At 40.5% G+C, this 20,318-nt stretch overlaps 1 pseudogene across 1 annotated transcript in view; it reads left to right on the top strand.

The window, feature by feature from the left end:
• Positions 1–1,540: 1,540 nt before the first annotated feature.
• The window catches only part of LOC311138357 (desmocollin-2-like), a 34,008-nt pseudogene continuing 15,230 nt past the window's right edge, over positions 1,541–20,318 (top strand). Inside the window, exons 1-4 of the transcript in view lie at positions 1,541–1,582; positions 3,590–3,721; positions 16,097–16,279; positions 16,589–16,732. The product of the transcript in view is annotated as a desmocollin-2-like (transcript). The remainder of the gene's footprint in view (positions 1,583–3,589; positions 3,722–16,096; positions 16,280–16,588; positions 16,733–20,318) is intronic.

Genomic DNA, 20,318 nt, shown 5'->3' with positions numbered 1-20,318 from the left:
AACAATAAAGAATAATAAAAAAAAAAACGTTGTTTCCCTACAAACATTTTTTGTGTGAAACAGTGTTTTGTGAAGGTATGTTTAGTGTTTGTTCCAGTGGCTCCCCTGTGAAGCTAGACATGAGACGGGCAAAGTCATTTACAAGCCCTGCTCCTGGGCTTGCCTGTAGGTTAGCTGTTCACTGTTCACAGGTCATTCTACCACCAGGACCGGTTAGACGTGATACTTCCACCTCCTTTTACACACAAAACCTAAATGTAAAACATTTACCAATAAACACATTAAACGTGAGACAACTAGACATGCTAGTGTAATTGTTCACCACACAGGCACTACCTTAGGCAGATTTTAAATGAGCTAACAGGTGTCTAAAAAATGTAGGCTACGCATAAGGAATGCAGTTCAACTGCTTTCACCACTCTATTGAACATACATGAGCATACATCCATCCCCAAAGGTTATGACAATCTATCGTAGTGGCTGTCAGATGAAATCTCCAAAATATACACTTTCCAGGAAATGGAAAAACTGCAATATTTTGACGTTAACGAACGACAATCATACACTGAGTGTACAAAATATTAGGAACACCTTCCTAATATTGAGTTGCACCCCTTTTGCCCTCAGAACAGCCTCAATTCGTTGGGGCATGGATTCTACAAGGTGTCGAAAAGTGTTCCACAGGGATGCTGGCCCATGTTGACGCCAATGCTTGTTGTGTCAAGTTGGCTGGATGTCCTTTGGATGGTGGACCATTCTTGACACAAATGGCAAACTGTTGAGCGTAAAAAACCCAGCAGCATTGCAGTTCTTGACACATTAAAACTGGTGCGCCTGGTACCATACCCCGTTCAAAGGCACTTTTGTCTTGCCCATTCACCTTCTGAATGGCACACGCACAATCCATTTCTCAATTGTCTCAAGGCTTAAAAATCCTTCTTTAACCTGTCTCCTCCCCTTCATCTACACCAGGGATGGGCAACTTTGATGGGGTGGGGGCCACAAAAAAACGGAACTCATCATGAGGGGCCGCAGTGGCTCGTGGGTCTGCGTACCAACATTCATACCCCCGATTTTGCCATGGGGTGTAGAGAAAATCCCTACCCCGGTCAGTAATTCGACCATGCTTACTACAAGTTTAGATCGCTGGCCGCTAGACTAATTTACCAATCTAAAAATGTTTAGCTGACATGGACTAATTGAGTGACTGCTTATGCACAACCAATTTTTTTATTGCACCTTGTGTATTCTATTATTCTAACTCTCAAAAGTAATTTGAGGGGCTGCCAGTTGCCCAACCCTGATCTACACTGATTTAAGTGGATTTAACAGGTGACATCAATAAGGGATCATAGCTTTGACCTGGATTCACCTGGTCAGTCTATGTCATGGAAAGAGCAGATGTTCCTAATGTTTTGTATACTCAGTGAGGGGAGTTACTGTTTCAATACATGTAAAAATTTTACCTGGGTCATGTTTAGCATGGCACACTGTGGTAAAGCAATTGTAAAAACATCTACTACAGTGTGCCCCACTGAACATGACCCCGATGATCTTTGCCATCTGGCTGTTTACCCAAAAGGTATATGAAGACACCAGTTTTAAATGACAGTAGCACAGTAGTAGACTAATTACACAAATAACAAAATTGAATAATTCAGAAGTGTCAGTGTAAGTTTAACCTTTGGATTTGACTCCATAATTTCCACTTTCAATCATTGGCAGGTTCTTCAAAAATACTGTATGACCTTATCTTCAAGTTGCCTAATTATTTCTTAAAGTTCTCTCAATATATTCTCCTCACCTCCTCATAAAGGCCCCCTCTTTCTCTCTCTCACACACTCATACATGAACGCACACAGATTGTATAAGCCCTCCCCCTCAATGTGTGTATTACATGAAAGGCAGCATTTCCTCTGTCGGTGCTCAGGACCTGCCAGATACCATCACACTCTCCCCTAGGCTGGTCATCCAACTGATGTGTCTGGCTTTACCATGACATCAGTCATATTCATCTCTACTGGGCTCTTAAGTGATGGTACTGATTTTTGGATCAGTCATGTTATACTTTAGAAACATTTCAATAATCTGAAATGGTATCTTGTAATTTCTTAGGTGACCTGAATATGCCGTTAGCAAAGTGTACACTCTGCACATTCTGGATTTATTTTATCAGAGTTTGAAACTGACTATTGATGGAAGCTTGAACTTTAATGTATTCTACGTACTATTCTAATTTAGAAAGGGTATCTATGCTGTTCTGCAATGTTGAACCTACAGATTATTATAAAATGTGAATGGTTGCTATGAAAAAAGAAAAAATATGAAAATGTATGCACTCTACTGTCAGTCTGAATAAGACTGAAATGTAAAATTATGAATCACATACAGTAAACATATAACATTGTTAATTTATGATGTTCAGGACAGGCTTACTATTACTGACTCCTTTCAGGAAGGTCCCATTACCACAGGATCTTCATGATACACTTTAGGGTCAGTTAAAAGCTTGTAAAGGAGAGGTGTATCCAATTGCTGATGTCTATCTTAAACCATCCTGCAGGTCACAGTAACTCCATATTCCCACAAATAGTGATGGCTACTACTGAAGGCTTAAAGGCATAGTTCACCCAAATTACAAAATGACATATTGGTTTCCTTACCCTGTAAGCAGTCTATGAACAAGGTATGACAGCAATCCATGCTTTGGTTTACTTTCCCTGGCATTGTTTCCACATAATAATAATAATAATAATAATAATAATAATAATAATAATAATGAATTAAACTTCTATAGCGCTTTTCATAGAATCACAAAGCACTTCAAGCGCAAAAAAACAAAGAAGCAATATATAAGGACAGGTCAACCAATAGAGGCCAAGTCTTTGAATGCTGCATCCTCCAAAGATTGAGAGGGTCAGTTCATGGTTTGAGCGAAGGGAGCTGGTCAGAGGATGGTAGATGATGATGATGGAGTCTGCTGATGATCTTGTAGAGGGCAAGTCTGGGAACCAGCCTTATAGCCACTGGACTTCTCCTCTTCCACTCTGTGTAGCACCCGCCTAAAATGCTAACCTTTTAGCATTTATGGCACAAATCCCATTCAAGTCGTGGGACCGATATTAGCATTTTTCGCGCATCATGTTCAAATCATCTATAAGTGACTTTGTTGAGCTTCACAATCAATTTTTAGATACTTTTGGATGATTTGGACATGATGCGTGACAAATGCTTATATCAGTCCCATGACTTGAATGGGATTTGTGCCACAAATGCTAAAATGTTATCATGTGGAAACAGTGCCAGGGAAACTAAACCAATGCATGGATTGCTGTCATAACTTGTCCATAGACTGCTTACAGGGGAAACCAATGTGTCATTTTGTAATTTGGGTGAACTATCCCTTTAACTGGGCATAATATGAAACCCTGTGCTCATTGTGTTCTCTCTGTGAGGAGTTGGGGTCTGTTTGGTCAAAACACAATTTGGTCTAGTTCAACCTTATGAGTCTACTGTATAATCAGCTCTCAAACCATATAAAAAACTAAAAGCATTTTATTTGGGACAAATCATTCACTAAACCTCACAGACTGCAGAAAAATACACTGTGATGGTGGAAGCAAAGGACCACGGTGAAGTTGTCAGTCTGTCTAGTTCAACTACTGTGGTCGTCCATGTTGAGGATGGCAACAATAACCTACCAACCATAACTGGTCACACAGTAGATATTTGACTAAGTCTACACATTGTAATGTCTCATAGTTCCTTATGTAATAATGCTTATGTGCTTTCTGTTTACGTATGTGAACTTGTGCTGTAAGTTTACACAACAATGAGCTGTTCTGGAATGTTTAAAGATTGTAAAGAACGCTCCTGTCCTGTCAATAAGATTAAATTAGATTTACCAGGGTCTAAATGGATAAAGGTCAGGCATAAAGGTCAGCCGTTGTGCTCAGGGAGTTGGTCAACCATGGTTTGCCAGTGCTGTGACAAGATATTGTGTAAAATAATGAATTTGAAGAATTTATCGGCACTGTATGTTTGTTAACTAGCTAGCCAACCAGTTTTAGAGGAATGATTCCATACATTTTTCAAATTAACTGCCAATATGCCAACATTCCATTCAAACAATGCAGTCAATCCACAGCCATACACTGTCTGAAATCAGTTGTTGATAGGACTTAGACAAGTTATAAATGCAACAAGTACTGATATTGCATCATATAATAGCACTCACAGCTTTCCAAGAAAACAGAAATGGAGACATTTCTGGTCTGTTTACATATACTAAACCGGCTATTTATATAGAAAATTGGTATAAAACCTGTATAAATTGTATTTATAATTATATGACAATATTTTAGATTGACAATAATTATATTACACAATTGATATATCACATGCCTTACTTTTATTCCCCTGCATAAGTAAAATCAGGATTATGCCTCACTGTCATTAATTCCAATTAGACTGGTTTGGATATCTCCCTGACCAATATGGCTGCCATTTTCACCCCATTCTGGAACATTGAGGGTTTATGACAAAGTCCGTCTAGAAATGTAATAGCATATCTATGGGTCTGGGCACGGTTACATAAAACATCTTAAGTGTTTCCCTCAAGGGTTTACCTTATGGAATCCTTTTTCCTTACCTAAGGAAATTGTTTAAGGATGTTGCATAGAGCCCCTCAAACATTTCCTCAGGTAAGGGCATTTCTGGTTACAAATGGAGACGACTTGATTCACTGACTGAACCTCTTGTCAAAGAGATTGCATTTATTTTGGGAGATCGCAAAATATAACTTCTACATTCAAGACAGGAGAAACAAATTGATTCAGCAGATAATAAAACATGTTTCTTATACTAACTTCTTTTCTCAACTTGTTTCTATTACTTTCTAGCAAGTCAAGCTAACTTGAAGAGTAGGTAGCTAGCTAGTCAGCTAGCTTTGTAGCCATGGATTATGCACCTTCCATTGTTTAGCTACCTACCGAGCTAGCTAGCTACCTCTGAGACACAAGAGGTTGATGGTGTAGTATCTGAGGAATTATGACTTTGCTAACGTTTTCAAATGGTATCTGAGAGGATGTTTATTCAGCTTGGAGGGAGCATCTGGGGAGCAGTTTTGTGGGGACACCCCATAGAACAGAGGAAGTATGTTGTGTGGAGACAGGTGATTGGTCTGTATGGGAAACCACCCACATCATGGTAAAGATTATAAATACTTGGTTGAGACAAAGGAGATCAGAACAAACATATTATTTTGGGTCGCTGTTCTCCAGATGCCTGCAGACATCTGTAAACTTATGCTGAAATCTTGTGATATAAATAAAACTTTATAATCAAAGTACAGTGTAAGTGGACTCCTTGGTCTCACAGCAAAGATTAGCATTATTCTTTATAAACAACAGAAATGGCGACGAGGATTTGGACGAATTGCGTTTTTTCTCAGCGTTCCATTCATGGGCGCCGAGCTGACTTTCGCTCCGGAGTCCGGCAGATAAGGGTGAGTTTTCTCACTACTTTGGGCAACTGGTCAGTTCGTGTGTCTGTGCGTTGAATGAATGCACCGTTAAGAACTTGCGTGTGTTATTTGCTGTGGGATAGGAGTCCGTTCTAAATTTGTTTGCGCTGGTAAACAACGCAAAAAGGGGGGAGTGTCTATAGGGATATTTTGCTTGAATAAAATTCAAGAAGAATAGATTGAAAGGAATAAGGCCAAGGTAAATGTATACAAATTAGGACCATTGCGAATCTATGGGAAGCCCTCTCAGGAGGCGATCATTAGGATGGGCCGAAAATCCTAAAAACACGTTAGGTGTATTTAGGTGAGTCCAGGGGACTTGAGGCTGTGGTATATATATATATATATATATATATATATATATATATATATATATATATATATATATATATATATATATATATATATATATATATATATATATTCGGTTGCAAGTTACCTCTCAACATGTGGTTGACGTTTATATGATTGATGTGACCGCTCATTGAATTTCCGCGGACCTCGTGGTAGCCTAAATTTAGGAACAAAGGAATTATACGGCGCAATGGAGGTAACATGCTATATGCTACCTTAGGGGTCCATAGGAATGGAATTAAGCCTCTTAAACTGTATGTATGTTTGTGTAGAATAGAGTAGGATTTGTGTTCTATGGTTTGTGAGCTCTGTTAAGTGTTATTGTTTGTCTATGGGGGGTAAAAGAGAGGAAGTACAGCGGGACTGTCTACTTTCTGTTGTATAGCTTGGAGAGAGCTGGGAGAGAGCTCCATCCACTCTGAAATCGTATTGGCGGCAGGTAGCTTAGTGGGTAAGAGCGTTGTGCCAGTAACCGAAAGGTCGCTGGTTCTAACCCCCGAGCTGACTAGGTGAAAAATCTGTCGATGTGCCCTTGAGCAAGGCACTTAACCCTAATTGCTCCTGTAAGTCGCTCTGGATAAGAGCGTCTGCTAAATAAAAAAATTAATTAATTAAATTAATTAATTAAATTAATTACTACGCATGCGTGTGATTTTATGACTTTAGAGTTACGTAGGGAAAATATGCCACTCCCCTACACTGAGCGGCTGGGAGATGCAGACAAAGAGAGAGAAGATTTAGAGACTAATAGTGTATTCTGGTTGTTAAATCGGCTGTTGTTTGAAGATTAAACTGTTTTCTTGAGACCTATTGAATTGATAAACTAGAGATATGTCGACGGATTAAAAATAAATAAAATAAAATGTTATTGAGCTATTTATAATATTCCTGAGTTAAGTTGTTTGCTTATTTCTTAGCGCGAATGTGAACGGAGGAATATTGAATGGTTGAAATAACTCAGTGTGTGCATAAAATACTAAATTCTTGTCTGTTCTTTGTTATTCTGTCATATGAGAGACGAGAGGGAGGAGACAGAGAGAGAGCGGAAGTGCTGACGTGTACATCACGCGACAGGGTGTGCTGCGACAGAGTCTGCTGCAATGGATCAAGTCAAACTAAGGCCAGTACTGTTCTATTTACAAAACGTACCTTCCCATACAGGATATTTTGTGTGCCTAGCAACAGACTGATCAATTGATGTAATTGCATATTGGAGTTTTTGTGAATAAGTTGGTTTAATTAGAGTTGTGTTGGGAATCGAGTACTGACATTATTCTGTAAAATTAAGGTAATTGGGTGCTTATTAAGCAATTGGTTTGTGAGTACTGTAGTGTTGCTGGATTATAGGTCTTTTCTTTTTTGGATTGCTCTGAAGTTGACTACTTTCATTTACTTTCCTGATTGGATGTGGTAAGATTGCCACTAATCAATAATTTGGTAAAATAAAATAAAATGAATAAATAAGTAAATTTATGAATTAATTAATTAATTAATTTAGGGAGAAAAAAAATAGGGAGGAAACTATAAGCTATATAGTCTAAAATAATAAAATAATTCACAATAAAGGACTATAAAATAGTTGTTACAATGGGGAAAAAGGACATCAAAACTATGAAAGTAATTACACCTGTTGATATAGTTGAAAATAGTAATCCTCTAGTTAATGGTATTGCAAGGTTATCTGGAAAATGGAATAAACGTTGGCCTGACATTGAACAACCATGGCCAGTGGAAGGGACTCTTAACCCTGACGTCATCAACATGATGAAAGTGATTGAATAATAGAGAGAGGACAAGCAGACACGACCATAAAAATTAATCCAAACTCCAAAAGTAAGAAAAAACCGAGATGTCTGGAAACTAAGAGTGGAGTGAGGTTAAGGAAGATAGAACTTGAAGATGAACAAGATGATGATGATGATGATCAGAGTGATTCAGAAGAGATCATGGGTGGATATGACCCTGTGATCAGACGGAGGTTGGCCAGAGCGGAAAGAAGGGGTGATGGATGTTTGAAGAAGAAGAATACAAGAGATTCGAGTTCTGATGAAAGTAAAGATGGAGACAGCGATGAAGATTTGGAGATTAAAGGTGCTTCATATTCAAGAGGATTTTATCCTACAATGACTAGCACAGAAGAAATAGAACGAGATATAGACCGATGCGTATCATGCCTGGATAAAGCGAATAATTTAGAAGAAGTAAGAGAACTGGAACAACAACTCAAGAAGCTGAAGATACAGAAGAGGAGAAAAAACTGCTGAGAAAAGGATCCCAAGAATTGGAGAAAAAGTATACATTGAGGCAAAGGAAAGAGGGCACCAGTAAGAAGATGATATTTCGAGGACAACCTAGAATATAAGCCTTTGCAAAATACCGATATGTCAGATATACTTGAGAAGCTGCCTACTCTTCAAGATGGAGCCTATCCTTGGATTTAAAAATTGGAAGAAATTACGGTGGGAACACAGTCAGCCATAGGAGACATTAAGAGACTTTTGGCTAATCTCCTTGGGATTCCAGATATGGAAGAAATATTTCAGAGAGCGGGACTCAATAGATATGTGGGGACTGCAGTGAATGATCCTGAATTGTTGGCTGCAAGTAGGAATCGTCTGTGGAGAGCACTGAAAGATACGTTTCCAACAAATGTGCATCCTGATAACATTCTGATTGACCGACTAGGACAACAAGAAAATCCGAAAGCCTATGTGTCAAGAGTCCATCAAGTGTGGAGAAATATTACTGGAAATGATCCAGATGTGAGTCAAATTGAGCAGTCAATTTTGAAAGCTAAACTGCAGATGGGACTGCCCTCACCAGTAAGGAGCAAACTGGCAGAGGTGGTTGGACTTGGAAGCATGGCAAAAGGTGTCTATACAGATCATATAGCCCATCAAGTGGATCTGTACAGGAAAAAGGAACACAACCAGAAAGGACCAAGAAACTCTCAGAACTTGATGAAATACAACTGGGGGGAGAATAAGAAGGAGAAGAAAAGCTTTGGTTATGAAGAATCAGTGTGCACCAAATCAACAATCACTGCCACAGCTTCAACTGAACAAGGTCAAATGCAATTGTACCAGCCACAACTAGTGGTACAAGTTGTTTCATATCCATAGATAGTTTCTGGAAAGAAAGAATTTCAGAGGAAGATACAGGAGCAAGTGAAGATCATCTGGAGGACAGGTGAACCCCTATAGGGGCAAGGAGCAAGGATTCTAGGGGTGCCCAGAAGATCCGAAAGGGGGGTGTCAGCTGGTAGCATCAGGACCGGAAAAAGATCCAACAATTGAGGTGAAAATAAACAACCGAACATTGGAAGTGATGATGGATAGCGGAACTGCTTTTATCTGTGTTCAGCCTGAAGAGGTTACACATCTCACTATGTAAAATCAACTAATTAGGATAGGGATTCGAGAGAGTAAAACAGTTGATTCCTCTTACGAAAACATTTGAGCTCTGCTATAAAAATCAAAAAATTACAATACCCATACTGGTATCAGAACATACACCTATTGCATTGTTGGGAAGAGATGCATTGTGTAAGTTGAACTGTACAATAAGATGTACACCAGACGGCTGTCTGGTAGAAGTGCCAAAGGAGAAGGTTTACCAATTGTTGATGATGACAGAAATGGATTTGTCTTTAGTATTCTGGATTGGAAATCTCAGTGAAGATTTTTTAAAGAAGGCTAAGGTTAGGAGAAAGATTATAAAAGAGTATGGTTTTTGGGAATCATATTTGCTTGAAAAGATTGACTATATCATAGGAAGGAGGACAATCTGTCTGAAAAATAATGTTTACAGGGTGTGACTGTTATTCTTGGTTACATTCCTACACCAAGAGGTGAATAAAATGTCAAATTAAGCTAAAAGATGCTCAGTCGTTTGCCAAGTCTGTGTGTAAAGAAGTCACAAGCAGGTGGGGACTACCCGATCACATATCCTAAAATTAGTGGGAAAGGAATTTGTGGATAAATCAGTGAAATGGTTTTTGAAAAAGTTAGGAGAAAAGTCAGATTAAAATGTTAGCAAAACTAGGGTTGAAGGAACTCTAGGACAGTCAGCTAAGCTTCAATGTTAGTAGTAAGAGAGAGAGAACAGTGGTGAAGGGAAATTTAGAGTTCAGGGGGAAAATGAATGAGATGAAACAACGACAATGACATCAACACTTCAGCCTATTATAACAACAGTGAGAAGCAATTCAACTCTTTCAACATTGACAGTTATTAAAGCTATAAATGTATCACATTTGATTACAAGGGAGCCAATCGCTCCAGCACCAATTTTAGAGGAAAAGACTGTCATTAGGGTTAGGATGGGTGATACAGCTCATCTTCCTTGTAGATGTGAGCGATGGAGTGGGGGTGGTGACGTTCCTCCCACATGGAGAGATAATTATGGAGAAGAAGTGTTGTTATCAGGACCGGAAGTAGAAGCTGTTTCACCTAGTCAAAGGAAGTATATTTTGTACAACGATACGAAGTGGAAGAGGGTTATGAGTGATTGCTCACTTATTTTGCGGAATGTTACATGGAAAGATCAGGGAGAATATATGTGTACTTATTTAGTGCAAGCATTAAAGTTTGTTCCGGCTAAGAATTATTGGTTAAAAGGCTATGTAACTCGTAAGGTGACGCTTATGATGGAAGATTTGAGGTCTGTTGAAGCTTCCACAGTCACCAAAGGAGTTCAGGAGAAGTATATTACAGTAGCCACTCCAACAGTAAATACTACACAGAGGATATCTGTAACTTTCCCACTGGAAATAGTTAAGAGTGTTAATACATCAACTAAAGCAACTATTTTAATAGTAACTTTGAAATAGATTAATGGTACGACGGCAATAACAAATGTAGGAAATATGACACAGACACCAACAACAACTTTTCTGAAACTAAAGGATGTAGCAAGAGTGACTCAGGAGTTTATGATACGGATGGAGAGTGCTGTCAATGGTAGTAAGGATAGTGTTGAGATAGGAGAGAAGATGGTAGTAGAAAATGATGCAGATTCATCTGAAATAGTGCAGGATACAATCATGGAGTTACAGGATGAGTTCTTTGATTTTAATGGAAGACAAGAAGATATATCTGATCAATACCGCTCGTTAGGGAAGAGAGAAACTAAATAATAATAATATGCCATTTAGCAGACGCTTTTATCCAAAGCGACTTACAGTCATGCGTGCATACATTTTTTTTTTTGTGTATGGGTGGTCCCGGGGATCGAACCCACTACCTTGACGTTACAAGCGCCGTGCTCTACCAGTTGAGCTACAGAGGACCACATGGAAGGCATATGGATTTGATTCTTCTGTTTTGCAAATTAAAGATGGATGGGCAGGTAGGAATCTTTGGTTCCAGCAGTTAACTCATTCTGTAAGATCAGTGATGAATCTTGAGGGTCCATGTCTGTTGAGAATTCCAGCACCAGGCACATGGGGTTCTATTTTAGAGACGGTTGCTAAACCTTTATCAAGTACGTGTCAATCTTATGCTTTATCATGGCTGTTGTATCAGCAACAATCATTAACAGATACAATAATGTCGTTGTCGAAACATTTGTTTAGGCCTAGGTTTAAGTGTTCTTGGTTAGATGAATTACCCTATGTGAATTTGTTAGATGGGAAGGAAAATCAGTTAACAGCGACTCCTGAAGCATTGGAGGTGAAACCAGTGAGGGCTAAAAGCTGTTTTTGTTCTAATAAAACATATGATGGAAAGGGGATGTTTAGGGGAATATCAGATGGTGATGATTATATGATGACTTTGGGGTAAGCAGGAACATAAGGTTAGTAATGAGAAATATAATGTAACTTTTGAGGTTTAATTTAGTAAAGAGAGGAATTTCATAGTCTGGAAGCCTACCATTGGAGGATAAGTATAGGAGAGAAGTGGGGACTGGGACTTTTTCCATGGTATGGTGTAACATTTTTGGCAGATCATATTGATAATATTACCTATAATTTGAAGGGTTTTGCAAATGAAACGATAAGAGGGTTTAACCTTCTGTCAAGACTCAAAGGAGTATTGATAGATAGATATCAATTTTGATTATCCGATTGTTTTTCAAATGTTTTTAAATGTTAGTGTGATTTTAGTATTTTGTTATGAATCAAAGGGGGGAAATAGAATGTGATTCATTTTATATATCATTTTTATATTTTTAGTTGATATTGATGTTTTAATTTGAATGTGTTGTTTTGCAAAAGATACTGTTTGGTCTTTTCTTTTCTTCCAGAAGCATATGGGGGAATGTGTAGAGGGGATTCAAATACTCAAACATGGACACTATGAAAGGACAATATGAATGGACTGGAGGAGGTGGAACAAGGAAGGTGTGGAAATGTTCCGATTCCATCATCAACGATGCATTGGAAGTCGACACTGCTGAGGAGATGAAGTGTAGTGGACTACATTCCAGTGTCTGCAATGATATATAGACATATTTGCATGTGTAATACATAATTTGTGTCATATTCTTTCTGTATTAATTTTTGTAGAATGATATTTGCTGTTATTGGGTACATGTGGGGATCTCAGATGTTTTTGTTTATTTCGTGGATGCTTAGGGACATGGGGTCTAGGCAGGGATAGAGAGAATCCACAGGAGGGTCCGATGGGTTGACCAGCCTGAATGTGGACATTTTTGATTGTATTTTGTTTGCTGAGGCTTTCATGTGTATTCAAATTGCATCATAGTTTCAAATGCATTGATAAAGATTTATGAATTGATCTGGAGTACTTAGGTGGTTGCCTGGGGCAGAGGGGCCGTGAGAGAATTTTACTGTCTTGATTGATGGAGGGATATTTGGAAAGAAGGCTGCCAGACAGGTTTTTCGCTCTCACACTCCATAAAGATTTGTTCATATTTCATAGAAATGTATTTACACTCCATAAAGATTTGTTCATATTTCATAGAAATGTATTTACACTCCATAGAAAAATGTGTTTTTGGTTTATTGTTAAAGATACTCAATAAGATAAATTGTTACTTGTCATAATCCTATTCTTTTTGTTTTCGAGACTTAATTTGTCTCGAAGGGGGGAATATGTAGTATCTGAGGAATTATGACTTTGCTAACATTTTCAAATGGTATCTGAGAGGATGTTTATTCAGCTTGGAGGGAGCATCTGGGGAGCAGTTTTGTGGGGACACCCCATAGAACAGAGGAAGTATGTTGTGTGGAGACAGGTGATTGGTCTGTATGGGAAACCACCCACATCATGGTAAAGATTTTAAATACTTGGTTGAGACAAAGGAGATCAGAACAAACATATTATTTTGGGTCGCTGTTCTCCAGATGCCTGCAGACGTCTGTAAACTTATGCTGAAATCTTGTGATATAAATAAAACTTTATAATCAAAGTACAGTGTAAGCGGACTCCTTGGTCTCACAGCAAAGATTAGCATTATTCTTTATAAACAACAATGGCACCTTAACTGGGGAGGACAGGCTCGTGGTAATAGCTGGAGCAGATGAGTGGAATGGTATCAAATACATCAAACACATGGTTTCCATGTGTTTGATGCCATTCCATTCGCTCCATTCCAGCCATTATTATGAGCTGTCCTCCCCTCAGCAGCCTCCACTTGATATCCATACTGAATGAAGCACTTAATGGACCTCATGGGCACACTTCATATTTTCACTTTATTTAAGGGGGAAATTCACCTTAAAATCTTTTGTGCAACTGACTTAAAGTTAAGGAAACTTTAAGGGAAAAGATAAGGGGAAAATGTAATTAAGATGTTTTATGCAACCGGGGCACACTATTCCTGCTAACACAGTTCCATCTGAAATGTATCACTACGCTTCATAAGAATATCATGTTAATGTTGCTGTCCGAATAATCTCCTGAATTTATCTTTACTCACACATTATTTCCACTTGTTTCCAGGCTAGCATTTAGTTGGGTACAGCGGGGGTTAATATAAGCCTCACTGTCTCCCTGTCTGACCTCGGAAACAATGTTTCACTTTAGGATTTCGATCTCTGTGCCATACATGGAGAGTGAACGGTGCCCAGACGAGACGAGACAACTTTTTCTGAACCAGGCAAAATCACGCATCAACGTCATTATCATGGACATATCCAAGTAAATGCCAATAGAAAAAAAGCTCAAACAAACATGCAGCTAGTGTTGTACTGTCATTCCAGGTTAAATGTTTGACTCGACTGAGTTAGCTGAAATTGGCTATCTAGCTAGCAATAAAGCAATTGTACACGAGAGGGCGTGCTAAACGATTTGTTTTGCACGGGTGTGCTGTGGTCATAGGTACAAGATGGAGCTAAGTACCGTAAATCAGCACAGCTGTGCTAAAAAAGTTGTTTAGCATGCCCTCTCTACAACGTTATTTTGATAAATGTATTCATAGCCTACTGTTTTATCCTTCAACGAAAATATAGGCCCAGTCCCGTCACATCTATAGTTGCTAGCCAAGCCGGCTGGCAGTTCATTCTATCGGTTAGGTTGTCAGAGACGCGACCGAGGCGTTAAGTCTTTTTGTTCTTTATCTATGGACGTGACCCAATCGTTTGTTCTAAATGTTCCGTTGCTATTCTGGCTTATCCCTTGCTTGCTAGCTAGCCAACTATGGCTAACACAGTCGGAAAGTATTCAGACCCCTTGACTTTTTCCACATTTTGTTACGTTACAGCCTTATTCAAAAATTGATTTAAAAAGAAAAACTCATGAATCTACACACAATACCCCATAACGACAAAGCGAAAACAGGTTTTTCAGAAATGTTGCTAATGTATTAAAAATAAAAAACAGAAATACCTTATTGACATAAGTATTCAGACCCTTTGCTATGAGACTCGAAATTGAGCTCAGGTGCATCCTGTTTCCATTGATCATCCTTGAGATGTTTCTACAACGTGATTGGAGTCCACCTGTGGTCAAATCAATGGAAGGCACACTCCTGTCTATATAAGGTCCCACAGTTGACAGTGCATGTCAGAGCAAAAACCAAGCCATGAGGTCGAATGAATTGTCCGTAGAGTTCCGAGACAGGATTGTGTCGAGGCACAGATTTGGGGAAGGGTACCAAAACATTTCTGCAGCATTGAAGGTCCCCAAGAGCACAGTGGCCTCCATCATTCTTAAATGGAAGAAGTTTGGAAACACCAAGACTCTTCCTAGAGCTGTCCGCCCGGCCAAACTGAGCAATCGGGGGAGAAGGGCCTTGTTCAGGGAGGTGACCAAGAACCCGATGGTCACTCTGACAGAGCTCCAGAGTTCCTCTGTGGAGATGGGATAACCTTCCAGAAGGACAACCATCTCTGCAGCACTCCACCAATCAGGCCTTTATGGTAGAGTGGCCAGACGGAAACCTCTCCTCAGTGAAAGGCACATGACAGACCACTTGGAGTTTGCCAAAAGGCACCTAAAGACTCTCAGACCATGAGAAACAAGATTCTCTGGTCTGATGAAACCAAGATTGAACTATTTGGCCTTGATCGAGGCAAAGATGAACGGAGCAAAGTACAGAGAGAACCTTGATGAAAACCTGCTTCAGAGCGCTCAGGACCTCAGACTGGGGTGAATGTTCACCTTCCAGCAGGACAACGACCCTAAACACACAGCCAAGACAACGCAGGAGTGGCTTCGGGACAAGTCTCTGAATGTCCTTGAGTGGCCCAGCCAGAAACTCCCCGAATACAGGTGTGCCAAGCTTGTAGCGTCATACCCAAGAAGACTTGAGGCTGTAATCTCTGCCAAAGGTGCTTCAACAAAGTACTGGGTAAAGGGTCTGAATACTTATGTAAATGTACTTTTTCTGTTTTTTTTTTATATATACACATTTGCAAAAATTTCTAAAAAAACAGTTTTTGCTTTGTCATTATGGGGAATGATGAGGGGAAAAAAACAATTTAATCAATTTTAGAATAAGGCTGTAATGTAACAAAATGTGGAAAAAGTCAAGGGGTCTGAATACTTTCCGAACGTTTTAATGAAAATATGTAATTCATTGTTATTTTAATATGTTTTTAACAGTTTATAAAAGCAATAAGGCACGCGAGGCAGGCAGTGCTGTATCATGAATACAGTCACAGGTAAATGGGTTGACTGGCCCTCCAGTATCGCGTTGGGCCGAACAACGCCATTTACCTGTGACTGTATTCATGATGTGCCTTATTGCTTAAATAGAACAGTGGACTGTAATTGTATGATTCAACCTTTCTCACCTGACCCCAAGCATTAGGGAACTGGCAGGGTGATGAAAGGAGAGACTGGGGCTTCACCGTAACGGATACATGTAACAGACTTGGATACCAAGAACACCCTGGCATGGATGGTGAAATACACCATCGAGGGGGATGAGAGAGGACACTTTAACATAGTGACTGACTCAGAAACCAATGATGGAATCCTGACAGTTGTGAAAGTGGGTGTTATCAGACTGCATTTTATGCATTGTATTGCCTCCACCTGTACTGTCTGAGATATAGCGGATAGGTAAACTCTCATGTTACATCCTGTACTTTACGACCATACCATGCATTTCTAATTTAGACAGGATATTATTTAGAAGCTTTTTTATTGTCTTCTGAAAAAAGTAAATCACAAAATTCAAAAAAAGGTAGCAAATCATGTTTTTGCTGCCCTTAAATGAAATGCCATTGTTTTGCACACTGATAGTGATTGAAGCATTACCTAGCCCTAACAACTTATCCTCTGTACTGTGTGACTGTAGCCCCTGGACTATGAGGATGGGGCAGAGAGACAGCTGACAGCCATTGTGCTGAATGAGGAGCCATATTTCTCTTGTGTAGTGAAGGAGAGAACAAACTCAGGGCATTGGAGTGTTGACCCCACCGGAGACGAGTTACACATCATGGTAGTGTCATGCGATAATGAGTAAAGAAATGGACCAAAGCCCACTTCTATGAAATTCATCCTTCAAGTAGAGGATGCCAACGACCCACCAGTGTTTCTGGACTCTGTCAAAGATGTCATGGGGGAAGAGAACACAGAGATTGGACACCCTGTAGAGACGTTCACTGCCATTGACCCTGATTTCAAAACGTTCAATGCCATTGACTGCTGCTTTCAAGGAGCGGGACACTAATCCAACGCTTATAAGAAATCCCGCTATGCCCTCAGACGAACCATCAAACAGGCAAAGCGTCAATACAGGACTAAGATTGAATCCTACTACACTGGATCTGACGCTCGTCGGATGTGGCAGGGCTTGAAAACTATTACGGACTACAAAGGGAAACCCAGCCGTGAGCTGCCCAGGGACGCGAGCCTACCAGATGAGCTAAATGCCTTTTATGCTTGCTTCGAGGCAAGCAACAATGAAGCTTGCATGACAGCACCAGATTTTCCGGACGACTGTGTGATCACGCTCTCGGTAGCCGATGTGAACAAGATCTTTAAACAGGTCAACATTCACAAAGCCACGGGCCAGATGGATTACCAGGACGTGTACTTGAAGCATGCGCAGACCAACTGGCAAGTGACTTACATTTTAGTCATTTAGCAGATGCTCTTATCCAGAGCGACTTACAGTTAGTGAGTGCATCAGTCTGGCCCAGGAGTGTGAAGGTGAACGGAAAGGCTGGAGCAACGAACAGCCCTTGCTGTCTCTGCCAGGCCGGTTCCCCTCTCCACTGGGGTTCTCTGCCTCTAACCCTGTTGCAGGGGCTGAGTCACTGGCTTGCTGGTGCTCTTTCATGCCGTCCCTGGGAGGGGTGCGTCACTTGAGTGGGTTGAGTTACTGACGTGATCTTCCTGTCTGGGTTGGCGCCCCCCCCTTGGTTTGTGCTGTGGTGGAGACCTCTGTGGGCTATACTCGGCCTTGTCTCAGGATTGTAAGTTGGTGGTTGGGGATATCCCTCTAGTGGTGCGGGGGCTGTGCTTTGGCGGAGTGGGTGGGGTTATATCCTTCCTGTTTGGCCCTGTCCGGGGGTTTCTTCGGATGGGGCCACAGTGTCTCCGGACCGCTCCTGTCTCAGCCTCCAGTATTTATGCTGCAGTAGTTTATGTGTCGGGGGGCTGGGGTTAGTTGGTTATACCTGGAGTACTTCTCCTGTCTTATCCAGTGTCCTGTGTGAATTTAAGTATGCTCTCTCTAATTCTCTCGTTCTCTCTTTCTCTCTGAGAACCTGAGCCCTAGGACCATACGTCAGGACTACCGGGCATGATGACACCTTGCTGTCCCCAGTCCGCCTGGCCTTGCTGCTATTCCAGTTTCAACTGTTCTGCCTGCGGCTACGAAACCCCTACCTGTCCCAGACCTGCTGTTTTCAACTCTTAATGATCGGCTATGAAAAGCCAACTGAGAGACCTGAGCCCTAGGACCATACGTCGGGACTACCGGCCGTGGTGACTCCTTGCTGTCCCCAGTCCGCCTGGCCTTGCTGCTATTCCAGTTTAAACTGTTCTGCCTGCGGTTATGGAACCCCTACCTGTCCCAGACCTGCTGTTTTCAAACTCTTAATGATCGGCTATGAAAAGCCAACTGAGATTTATTCCGGATTATTATTTGACCATGCTTGTCACTTATGAACATTTTTGAACATCTTGGCATGGTTCTGTTATAATCTCCACCCGGCACAGCCAGAAGAGGACTGGCCACCCCTCATAGCCTGGTTCCTCTCTAGGTTTCTTCCTAGGTTTTCGCCTTTCTAGGGAGTTTTTCCTAGCCACCGTGCTTCTACACCTGCATTACTAGCTGTTTGGGGTTTTAGGCTGGGTTTCTGTACAGCACTTCGAGATATTAGCTGATGTAAGAAGGGCTATATAAAATAAAATTGATTGATTGATTGCATACATTTTCTTCACTGACATTTTTCAACCTCTCCCTGACCGAGTCTGTAACACCTACACTAACAGTCAAAAGTTTTAGAACACCTACTCATTCAAGGGTTTTTCTTTATTTTTACTATTTTCTGCATTGTAGAATAATTAAAACTATGAAATAACACATACGGTTGAAGTCGGAAATTTACATACACTTAGGTTGGAGTCATTAAAACTCGTTTTTCAACCACTCCACAAATTTCTTGTTAACAAACTAAAATTTTGGCAAGTCGGTTAGGACATCTACAAGTAATTTTTCCAACAATTGTTTACAGACAGATTAATTCACTTATAATTTACTGTATCACAATTCCAGCGGGTCAGAAGCTTACATACACTAAGTTGACTGTGCCTTTAAACAGCTTGGATGATACCAGAAAATTACGTCATGGCTTTAGAAGCTTCTGATAGGCTAATTGACATCATTTGAGACAATTGGAGGTGTACCTGTGGATGTATTTCAAGGCCTACCTTCAAACTCAGTGCCTCTTTGCTTGACATCATGGGAAAATCAAAAGTAATCAGCCAAAAATTGTAGACCTCCACAAGTCTGGTTCATCCTTGGGAGCAATTTCCAAACGCCTGAAGATACCACGTTCATTTGTACAAACAATAGTACGCAAGTATAAACACCATGGGACCACGCAGCTGTCATACCGCTCAGGAAGGAGACACGTTCTGTCTCCTAGAGATGAACGTACTTTGATGCGAAAAGTGCAAATCAATCCCAGAACAAAAGCAAAGGACCTTGTGAAGATGCTGGAGGAAATAGGTACAAAAGTATGTACAGTGAGGGAAAAAAGTATTTGATCCCCTGCTGATTTTGTACGTTTGCCCACTGACAAAGACATGATCAGTCTATCATTTTAATGGTAGGTTTATTTGAACAGTGAGAGACAGAATAACAACAAAAAAATCCAGAAAAACGCATGTCAAAAATGTTATAAATTGATTTGCATTTTACTGAGGGAAATAAGTATTTGACCCCTCTGCAAAACATGACTTAGTACTTGGTGGCAAAACCCTTGTTGGCAATCACAGAGGTCAGACGTTTCTTGTAGTTGGCCACCAGGTTTGCACACATCTCAGGAGGGATTTTGTCCCACTCTTCTTTGCAGATCTTCTCTAAGTCATTAAGGTTTTGAGGCTGACATTTGGCAACTCGAACCTTCAGCTCCCTCCACAGATTTTCTATGGGATTAAGGTCTGGAGACTGGCTAGGCCACTCCAGGGCCATAATGAGCTTCTTCTTGAGCCACTCCTTTGTTGCATTGGCCGTGTGTTTTGGGTCATTGTCATGCTGGAATACCCATCCACGACCCATTTTCAATGCCCTGGCTGAGGGAAGGAGGTTCTCACCCAAGATTTGACGGTACATGGCGCCATCCATCGTCCCTTTGATGCGGTGAAGTTGTCTTGTCCCCTTAGCAGAAAAACACCCCCAAAGCATAATGTTTCCACCTCCATGTTTGACGGTGGGGATGGTGTTCTTGGGGTCATAGGCAGCATTCCTCCTCCTCCAAACACGGCGAGTTGAGTTGATGCCAAAGAGCTCGATTTTGGTCTCATCTGACCACAACACTTTCACCCAGTTCTCCTCTGAATCATTCAGATGT

This window comes from Coregonus lavaretus, assembly GCF_964263955.1.
Source record: "Coregonus lavaretus genome assembly, chromosome: 12".
Lineage (NCBI taxonomy): Eukaryota > Metazoa > Chordata > Actinopteri > Salmoniformes > Salmonidae > Coregonus > Coregonus lavaretus.
Note: the sequence above shows the minus strand (reverse complement) of the source record. Positions and strands in the feature narration are given on the sequence as shown.